The 10,227-nt window shown below is 36.4% G+C and overlaps 1 long non-coding RNA gene across 1 annotated transcript; it reads right to left on the bottom strand.

Moving 5' to 3' along the window:
• Window positions 1-7,668: 7,668 nt before the first annotated feature.
• Window positions 7,669-8,610, bottom strand: LOC110927832. Its single transcript, XR_004889106.1, has 2 exons — window positions 8,469-8,610; window positions 7,669-8,256 (listed from the first exon to the last, which is right to left on the bottom strand). It is a non-coding gene; the product is annotated as an uncharacterized LOC110927832 (long non-coding RNA).
• Between the last annotated feature and the right edge of the window lie 1,617 nt (window positions 8,611-10,227).

A 10,227-nucleotide genomic window follows, 5' to 3' on the forward strand; every position in this document is an offset into this window, starting at 1 on the left:
TGATTCCTTCCGGCTTCTCACTACGACTCGGATTGACGAAGGCGATACACAATAAATGCATCAACAGGTGGCAACTTGGCAACCTAGGCAGGCCAGCTGCCATTTAACTGTCACTGTCACACTTACGGTCCGTAAGGACCTCAGGCGCTCAAAAATATTTAAACTCCCTTACGGACCATATGGGCTAAGCCTTACGGTCTGCAAGGGACCTCCAGGAACAAAGTTTGAGATTTTTATATTTTTAGTCCTTGGAATTTGATTCTTTTCCCATTTGGGATTTTTAGTTCCTCTCCTTCCACTTAGTTGGGATTAGCCGGAGAATTCAGGACACGTTTTAATCAACGTATAATAATATTCCCTCTCCTTCCTAGTGTCGGGATCAGTAGGAGATAGGGGACACGTTTCAATGAACGTATAGTGTGGGTCCTTCCTCCTTCCACATAGTCGGGAATAATTAGAGGTTCCTCCTTCCACATAGTCGGGATTAGTTGGAGGACTAGACACGTGTCGTCACATAATTGGATGAAAATTTTTCGGGTGTTACAATTTCTCAGTTAAGTATATGTAAAATGTCTATTTTACCCTCGAGGTTAATGGATGGGCCAACCCCTCATCTTCTCCCCCCCCCCCCTAACAAAAACATAGATGAGATTGAGGTTAGAACCTACTGAAATTTGTGAGCAATAAGTGAAATTGGGATAAAATGAGAATAAGGGGCAATATCATTAACCAATGTTCGTCACCGCCATTTTCTCCAGATCAGGTAGGTGCTGGACTGGTGGTGATGGCTGGGAATAGGAATGGTGGTGGTGACGGTGTAGGTGGGAGGGCAGAGCTTTTGGTTTTTCATGTTGTCAAAGAGTTGAACAATGGTTTTTTCGTGTTGTTAAAGAGTTGAACAATGAAAATAGATGGCGAGTGCCCGATCGAATTGATCGGGTCATGTAGGAACAAGGTTCAAGTCTACCGGTCTGTTAGGATGCCTCAGCTGCATACATCACTGCACTTCCACTTGACACCTATCGTAATGATAAACGGCTCGTCTCGCCGTGACCTTCTCTTGAATTCTCAAAACTTCTGTCGCTCCATCCCCGCAGGGGCAGAGAACCCGTCGCTGTCTCGGCTGTGCTACCGGAGGCTCTGGGGAAGTTGGAATAGGAGAGCACTCATCTTGGGGTGGGCTTACTAGTTAGATGCTTTCAGCAGTTATCCGCTCCGCACTTGGCTACCCAGCGTTTACCGTGGGCACGATAACTGGTACACCAGAGGTGCGTCCTTCCCGTTCCTCTCGTACTAGGGAAAGGTCCTCTCAATGCTCTAACGCCCACACCGGATATGGACCGAACTGTCTCACGACGTTCATTGTTGGAGGTGGAAGGGTTTTTGAGAGAGAAAGAGGGGAAGAAGATGAGGGTGGGCCCATCTGTTTTATTTTACTTTTTTAATGTTTTATCTTTAATCTTAAGGATAAAATAAATATTTTACATACACTTAACTAAGAAATCTAATGTAAGTTAGTGATAAGGATCACCCAAATTTAAAAATTGCAATCAATTAGATCACTTATGAAATTATTGAAGTCTGATAACCAACTCTGCAAAAATTACAAGCCAAAGGGACCAATCAATCATTTAGCTTGCTAAGAAAACATGATTTTTTTTTTGTCCAATGGCTATGATTAGTGGGGTAGCAAAACTGTGATTTAACTAATAAAATTTCCTTCACTCATTGTATAAGTGAGAAACATAAATATAAGGCATATGGTGTGGAATCAACCCTCTGTGGGTTCTATTGCGTCGCCTCAGCTTCACTTCAGCGTTACGTCAATAGGCGGGCTACATTGCCTTCTTCTAATAACACACATGCAATTGAATAAGTCCCCAATCATTATTCAACCATTTATTTTTTTATATATAACATTTAAACTAAATAAGAAACAAAGTAAACATGAAATGACCTAGTTAGAGATCACAAAATGGTCGGTTGTTGAAGATCCATGATTGGGTTAGGAGGGTCAACAAAGGGTTCAGTGATTGCGGTTCTGAAACTTTTTGATGTTAGGAGGGTTGAAGGGCCATGTTGAAGTTAGGAGGGTTGAAAATATATTCTGATGTTATAAAAGAGTAAAATGCCAAAATGGTCCTTGAGTTTAGGTCACTTTTGCCATTTCAGTTCAGAAAATGAAGTTTTTTGTATTTGGGTCCCTAAGGTTTCATTTTTGTTATCATTTCCATCCAATTATTAACTCGGTAAAAATGCATTGTTAAGTCGTGAACGTTTTTGGCAATTCCCAAACCTTAGGGGCAATATACCCATTTATTCTTTTATTTTTTTATTTTTTTATCTTTAAATAAAAAATAAAAAAGTAATTATAAATATAATATATATACATACATACACACAGAAATTTGTATATACACACTTATTTTTTAAGTTTTCTTTTTTACCTACAAAATAAAAAATAAAAAAATATTCATAATATATATACAGGTAGAGGATCCTGTAAAAAGTGTCCAAAGTGTGAGAAGTGTAAGAAATAATCTGGTGTTGGCACGTGTCCATCAATTATATTAATGAATAAGGGTAATAATGTAATTTACTCCTAATAGTAGTTAAAGTCAATTAAAGGAAATGAGATCATGTGTTAACTATTTTAGGAGAAATTTTAGGAAACATATTTGTTTTTACGAAAATGAGATCATGTGTTAACTATTTTAGGAGAAATTTTAGGAAACATATTTGTTTTTACGATTTTATACATCTGATTGTTTTATCTTCTTCATCATTTTTTAATCACAACATCTTTTAATCATATATTACAATGTTTTTTGGATTCCAGATAAAACACCATGACTTGAATCAGAGTCAATGTCTTCAGATGTTTAAAACACCACGCCATGAACAATGTCTCCAGATGTTTAAAACACCACGCCATGAACAATATCTCCAGATAAAACACCATGAGTTGAATCATAGTCATGGTGTTTTAAAATCTGGGAATGTTTTGTATTGATTGTCCAGATGTTAAAACACCATGGATGTAATCACAATACAATGTTTTCTGGATTCCAGATAAAACACCATGACTTGAATCATAGTCAATTTATCCAGATGTTTAAAACACCACGCCACGAATCTGATTACAGTTCTTCTAAACGTAAAACACCACGCCTTGAATCTTATATAAAACAAAGAGGCTTCCGATTTAGATCTTGGTCATTAATTCCGATATTTAAGGAAAAAGGAGTGAATGTAGGTGTTTTTGGTTGTGTAGGATACGGTTACCATATTTGAAACATTGGAAAAGACACTATTGCCCTTCAATGTTACATAAGGTCCCTCTAATTAAAACACAATTTACAGTTTTATACCCTATTGATCTCAACCATTAGATCAAATATCCAATGGTTTAAAATATTTCTTACCCTTCTCACATTTTAAACACTTTTTACCATATCCCTACCCTATATATACATATACACGCAAATTTATAATTTTATATATATACACATTGGTGAAGCTTTATTAAGGCCAGGGGTAGCCCGACCCCCACCGATTTTTCGCTCGTAGTGATAATTTTACCAAAAATTTCTACATTTTTGTAGTGTAAAATATTGGATTTTTTAAGAGTTCGGCCCCCATCGATTTGTATTTTAAGAGTCTAGCCCCCACTGAGTTTTCGTTCAAGTTACGCCATTGTATACACACATTTTCTCTTATATCATTTTCTCTTCTCCACCTCCACCTCCGTCACCACCACCACCACTGCCGCCACAACCACCCCTTCTATCTCGGCACTCGTACCTCATCTCCCTTCGTCGACCCGTTGTACCAAAACTCAGTACTACCCATCTCTCTTGTCGTACCAAACATCATTAATTTATTATTTATTTACTTATTTATTTATTTATTTAAGAGTGAATTGCAAATTATCTTTATACCATTTTTTCAGGCGGTGTCCTTTGTCTTTAAAATTGATAAGTTTTGTACTTAATGTTTTAAAATGTTGCACGTTATGTCTTTTAACGCTAACTCAGTTAATTGTTTTAGTTAAATATTGTTATGTGTTTTAGTTAAATATAATTTATTAGTTTAAGTCCCGTGTATTACACGAATGTTCTCACAATAAATTATATTATTTAAAAGTGTTGAATGAAATGTTTACATAAAATTTAAAATGAAAGAAATGTTCCATTACTAATTTTGATTTTAATGTTAATGAGATGATTATGCTTATTAAATCAAAATTGGTTTAAACTTATTTAGTTAAATCAAATTTGGTATAAACTTGTTATTAGTTATTGAATTTAAATTTAAATTAAACTCAAAAATGCTTTCCTACTATATACAATTTCATTAAAAAGTTATAATTATTTGATAAGTTAGGAAAGATATAAATATTATATTTGTTTTTAATCTTAATGACACACTTACATATTTTAAATCAAATTTTGTAATAAGGAAATGATTAACTACAGAACTTGAATTTGAATTCGAGTCAAAACCGTTTACTACAAATTTTTTAATTTCAATCCAATTGATAATTAATCAAAAAAATTAGTTATTATATTTGCCTTTAATGTTAATGAGACTATTACCAATTTAACATCAAATTTTAGTTCATAATTAAGGAAAGATTTAAATATATATTCAAGATTCAATGAGCAAACTTTAAACCATATGTTGTGATCAAACCCTTGTGTTTTCCCTCCTAAACATAATAACAATGTATTAAGAGGTTGTCACGTGACACCTAATAGTCTAAGTGAACGCCAAGTGGCTAAAGTTTGTTTTTATTTGTTATGTATAGATATCTAAGGACTATTGTGTAAAAAATGAAAAATATATATAACTTATATCATTTTATCCATCCCTTCTCTCTTTCCTCTCTCTCTCTCTCTCTCTGGACTTCAACTACCCTCTTCAATTGGATCGACCAGAAGGATCCATTCAAAACCACTAATCTAAGAATTTAGAAGGCATACATGGCCGAACAAGAAGATGTACCAGAAGGAACCATTCAAAACCCCCAATCTGATCGAAACCACAAAAGATCTGAAATTTGAATACCCCTCAACACCCTTTCCAAAACTCCCCAATCTGACCGGCTTCGTACCGTCATCCACTACTTGTATAAACAAATTAACCCGAGGTGTGGTGCTCAGATTTCAGGTTGTTTATTTTATGAAAAGTGATGGTGTTTGTTTCAGGTGGTCGTCGGTAGGGTTGTCGATGGCAGTGATGGCATGGCGGTTGTTGTTGCCAGTGGTGGAGGTTGGTGGTTGTTAGTGGCGGGTTGGTGGTGATGTTGAGAGTGGTGGTTGTTGGTGACAATGGTAGAGGTTGGTGGTTGTTAGTGGCAATTTGGTGGTGATATTAAGAGTGGTGGTTGTTGGTGGCGGTAGAGGAGGTTTGGTGGTGAGGTTAAGGGTGGTTGTTTTGGTGACGATGGAGGTTCGGTGGTAGCGGTGGAGGTTGAGAGTGGTGATTGTCGGTGGTGGAGAGTGGTGTAGAGAGAGATAGAATAGAGGGAGAGACATAGGGGTAGAGAGAGAATGGGGTATTTGTTTTTTTAGATAGATGTATATACATTATTATATAAATAAATATGTATGTTTATATATTATATTAGTTTTTTACATTTATTTTTGTTTTATTTTTTACTAAACGAGTTGACGCCAACCCGCGCGTTGCAGCGGGAAGTTTTGATGCGTGTATGCCAAAATTGTTACAATTTATACAGTTACCACGGGTGTGTAAATAGCGTTGGTGGGCGTTTTTTTTGTATACATTAGGTTAGAATATATGTGTCGTAAATGTGGTATACATAATTTTTGGATGACGGCGATTAAAAATATGCGATTAAACATATATGCATCAAAATATGTGGTTAGAATATCGGTGGTTAGAATATCGGGGGTCGGGCACAGTGTATAGAGGCGACGCACCAGAGGGACACCGTGACCCTACCCCCATTGAAACTGTTGATTCCACCGGAAAAGAATAGTCGGTGTGAGTTCACGCCATCATCCGCCACCCCTCTCTCCCTAGCCGATCTATCTACGCATGTTATCTATTGAGAATACCAGCGGCAGTTGCCCGTTCCATTTAGAGTGGTGTGGTGCCCAATCGAGGGGAAATCACCACCGTCCTCACCACCGGTCTTCTGCAGACTATGCCACCGTTATCAATTACTACCGGAACTGTCACAACTCTTCCTTTGTCAAACCACCATAGAAACCTTCAAAGGAAACCACAAAACTCTGTCTAGGATTTGAAAAAAAATAGATGATACAATGAAACCTAAATTTAATATTTCCTATAATTATGAACATTTTAATAACAATAACAGAAATACCAACCCAAGAATAACCTTCCTTCATCTCTCAAAAAAAAAACACAAATGCTTCTCTCTTTAAACTTTGCTATACAATCGCGTATAATATACATAATACATGTTCTTTGTGTCTAATGACTACATATCTTTGTACATTATATACACCAATTGAAATTCATCATTTTCGTTTGATTGTAAGCACATGCAAATTTGAAATTGTATCTGTAATCAAATAATCAATCACTATAAATTGCATATGACAAACAGATCTTGATGTCACGATTCAAGAAGAAAAAATACAGGCAAACATACAAAACGCGTATGACAAAGTAAAAAAGTTAAACTCTTACAAATGTTTACCCAATATCCTTATGTATTTGCAGATAAAAAGAATAATCACAAACATGGAAAAAAAAGATTGTTTGGTGTACGGAGTCAATAAAAAAAGCTATTCAAGAAGAATTTCTAAATGATAAAGTTAAATCATGAAAAAAATGTTTAGCTTTGATGATGCGAACGTAAATGAATGGTCGTTTGGTTTTGATTTAAGAATGAAGATTGAAGAAAGGGATTTGGTTTGAAATAGAGAAGTGGAAGCGTTCAATTAAAACAACGATGATGTGGCTATTTTATTTATGAATATATATGGTTATATGTCATGAAACGATGCGATGAATCAACACACCAATTCATAAGATGGTTGATTAACTTTTCTTTTCGAACGGAACGTCGTTTTAGTTATAACTTTGAAGAGCAAGTTACTTTTTTGTATAATTATACATAAATGAATGAATCGGTGTCTATTATGGGTGATTTGGTGCCTTTTGAATGAAGCAATGCGATGTGCAGTTGACGCAACCTAAATAATATTTAAGGGGTGTGTATATTGGGATATGTTGGTTTGGATTATGTGTTTATTAAGGAAAAAATATTAGTTAACGGTGTGATGTAAAAAGATACAACTTTTGAGTTATCCTAAGTAATGTATTATTCAAGGGGTGTGTATATTGGGACATGTTGGTTTGGGAGGTAATATTTAAGGGATGTGTATATTGGGACATGTTGGTTTGGGTTATGTGTTTATTAAACCAAAGGTATTATTAAAGGGTGTGATGTAAAGAGACACAACTTTTGACTTACTCTAAGGCACCCCAAGTTACTTTTTGTAGGGTTATGTAATGGGTAAAAAGATTAAACTATCCTTGTGTGATCTGACTTTACTAAAAAATTTAACTGAGTTAACGCTAAAGAACATAACTTGCAACATTATACCCTTATACAATTAGTAACTTGGGTTATGTTTCATTTTGTTTAAAAGTTACATCCTTTAGTTTATTTTACTCACACCCTTTCAATTTATATTTATATTAAATACGGGCACCTCCTACATTCAACCGACGTTTTAAAAAAAATCTCTAGAATTCTAATATCCATTACATGCACCTCATCCAAACCGGTACATCTTTTCCTCGAATGGATACACCTTTCTCCTGAACTGGTACATCTCTTCTCCAATGGATAGACGTTTCTCCTCAGTAAACTTAAAAAACAACATAATTATATACCCAACCAACCTGCCTTTATCAAACATATGTAATTCACATTCACAATTTTTAAACGTGCCTCCGCTTCAACCGTAATCAATATCACCAATGACATAAAAAAAGGGCTCCCAAAATCGTCAATTTCTTCAATTATCTTCCATAGATTTGTGTTAAATTACACAAATTAATTTTGGCTAACCCCAAAACGTCATCATCAACATCCTGCGTTCCCCTTCAATCGATCTTCGTCCCTGTAAATTAGATCGCTAATTTCTACAAATTCGTGTCTGAAAATTATGTGTTTATCATCGACTAAGTCAGACAATCGGAAATATCCGTTCAAGAAGCACGAAGAAAAGGGTCATGAAAGTTCTTCTGGGCAAAAAAAAAAAAAAAAAAAAAAAAAAAAAAAAAGACTCCACGCATAATCAAATCGTTATTATTATTGCAATATTGAAACACAAATTATAAAACAAACCGCAGATGATCGAATTTGTGAAGATATGCATTGTACGATTAAATTTAATACAACTTCTACATGTTTTATACATTTGATTTTATCAAAGAAACTGAAAGTTAAAACTTACCGGTTGAAACGCTCGAAGAACGACGATCTAGAAGATCGAGTTTACTCTGTCGTAATTTTTTTCCTATTCCTTCAACAAACCTCTTTCCCTTTATTTATGGACTTATGGTTTATACAGGTTCGGAGCTTTGCATGATGGTCCAACTTTTGCAAGTTTGTTGGGCTTACATGTTATGGTACCAGCCCAGTAAAAGTGAAGGTGTTTATAGTTATTGTTTTCGTGTTAAATCATTGGTAAATCGACACTAATTATTAGTAAAGGTTTTAATTTCCATAAACTAAAATTAATTAAATTGTTTGAAAAGCAAAACTGAATCATGGTTTTGGTTTGTGTTGATGCAACAAACACTGGACCAAGGATGGTAGCTAAGTTGGTTAGGCAAAAGGGCTGAAGGGTTCAGTTTTGCCTAACGCAGGTCGCGGGGTCCCCCCACGTTTGCAAAACGTGGAAGGAGGTTCGCTAGTATGTTCTTGTTATTTGCTTTGAGGTTCTTTCTCCGAGGCCAGCTCGAATCCAGAAAAGAGAGCAAATAGAATGAAAGTGATGAAGAGTTGTTTGGAGGTGACAAAGAACTCTTTGAATGACTAGAGATTAAGGAATCTCTGCCTTTTCGGAATGTCTTAGAAGTGTACATGAGCTGTCTTCTTATAGTGGAAGACATCTCCTGAAATAGCATAAACTATACTAGCTAAACCTGTTTGCAAATGGAGGGTTTCCCCTTTTGGGGTTGAAGGCTTTGGACCCCTGGTTAATAGAGTGTGCTTGTGCAGACCTGCTCTGACTTTGTGAGTTGGTGAGCATGAGTTGGTGGGACGAGTTTCTAGACATGACTGATTACTGTTTCTCGATTTCCTCATTTTACAGCTTTTCATCCGATGAACCTTTCAACCTTTTAAGCTCTTTGCATATTAATCATTTTGTTTATAGGAAGAAACTTATAATATCGTAGCCGCTCATGGTTATTTTGGCCGATTGATTGGGCTACCCCCGTCGTCAGCCCCCCAAGTCAGAGGTTTTTGGGGTAGTATGCTCAAAGACTTCTGACTTTTATGCATGTCTTTTAAAGGCTTCAAGGGTTCGTTGCTTGGAGGCTTGAAAGGTTTGAGGCAGGAAGGTTGTTCCTGTTCAGGAATCTTCAAGCAGGGACGCTGAAGGGTTGGACCCTGAAGGTGTTTATGTGCCTGCTTGGCAAGTGAAGAATGATGATACCTTCAAGGATGCTGCCGTTTGTGAGGATGCTCTTAGTCATCTTGCTCCTCCCTCTGTTCGTGAAACCATTGCTGAGATGGACGACGACTTTATGTTATCTCGCATGGTTTTAACCACTTGTAACCTTGCTGCCATGCTTCCCCAAGGGATTACTCGGTTTCGCCAAAGGATGCGGGAGTATGAGGATTTCTCTAAGAAGAAGGATAAGATGAAATCCTCCCTAGCATCAATGAAGAAGGAAATAGCTGGGTTTGCAGAGAAGGAGGCAGTGTGGAAGAAGGAGGTTGATGGTTTGAAGAAGATGCATGATATTGAGATGGGTGACCTGAGGAAGAGCTTTGAAGCTAACTTGTTGAAGTTGAAGGCTGATCGAGAGGCCTTAGCTGTCCAGCAACAGGCTTTTCGTGAAGAAAAGGAAGGGTTGAAAGCTTCATTTGGTCAAGTGACTGCGGACAATCAATGGTTGATCGAGCATGGTTTCCAGCAGGTTGTGACTTATCTTTTGCATTCCAAGGAATTTAACTCTGCCCTTGGTGATGTTTACACCAAG

This window comes from Helianthus annuus, chromosome 3 (assembly GCF_002127325.2).
Source record: "Helianthus annuus cultivar XRQ/B chromosome 3, HanXRQr2.0-SUNRISE, whole genome shotgun sequence".
NCBI classification, from domain to species: domain Eukaryota; kingdom Viridiplantae; phylum Streptophyta; class Magnoliopsida; order Asterales; family Asteraceae; genus Helianthus; species Helianthus annuus.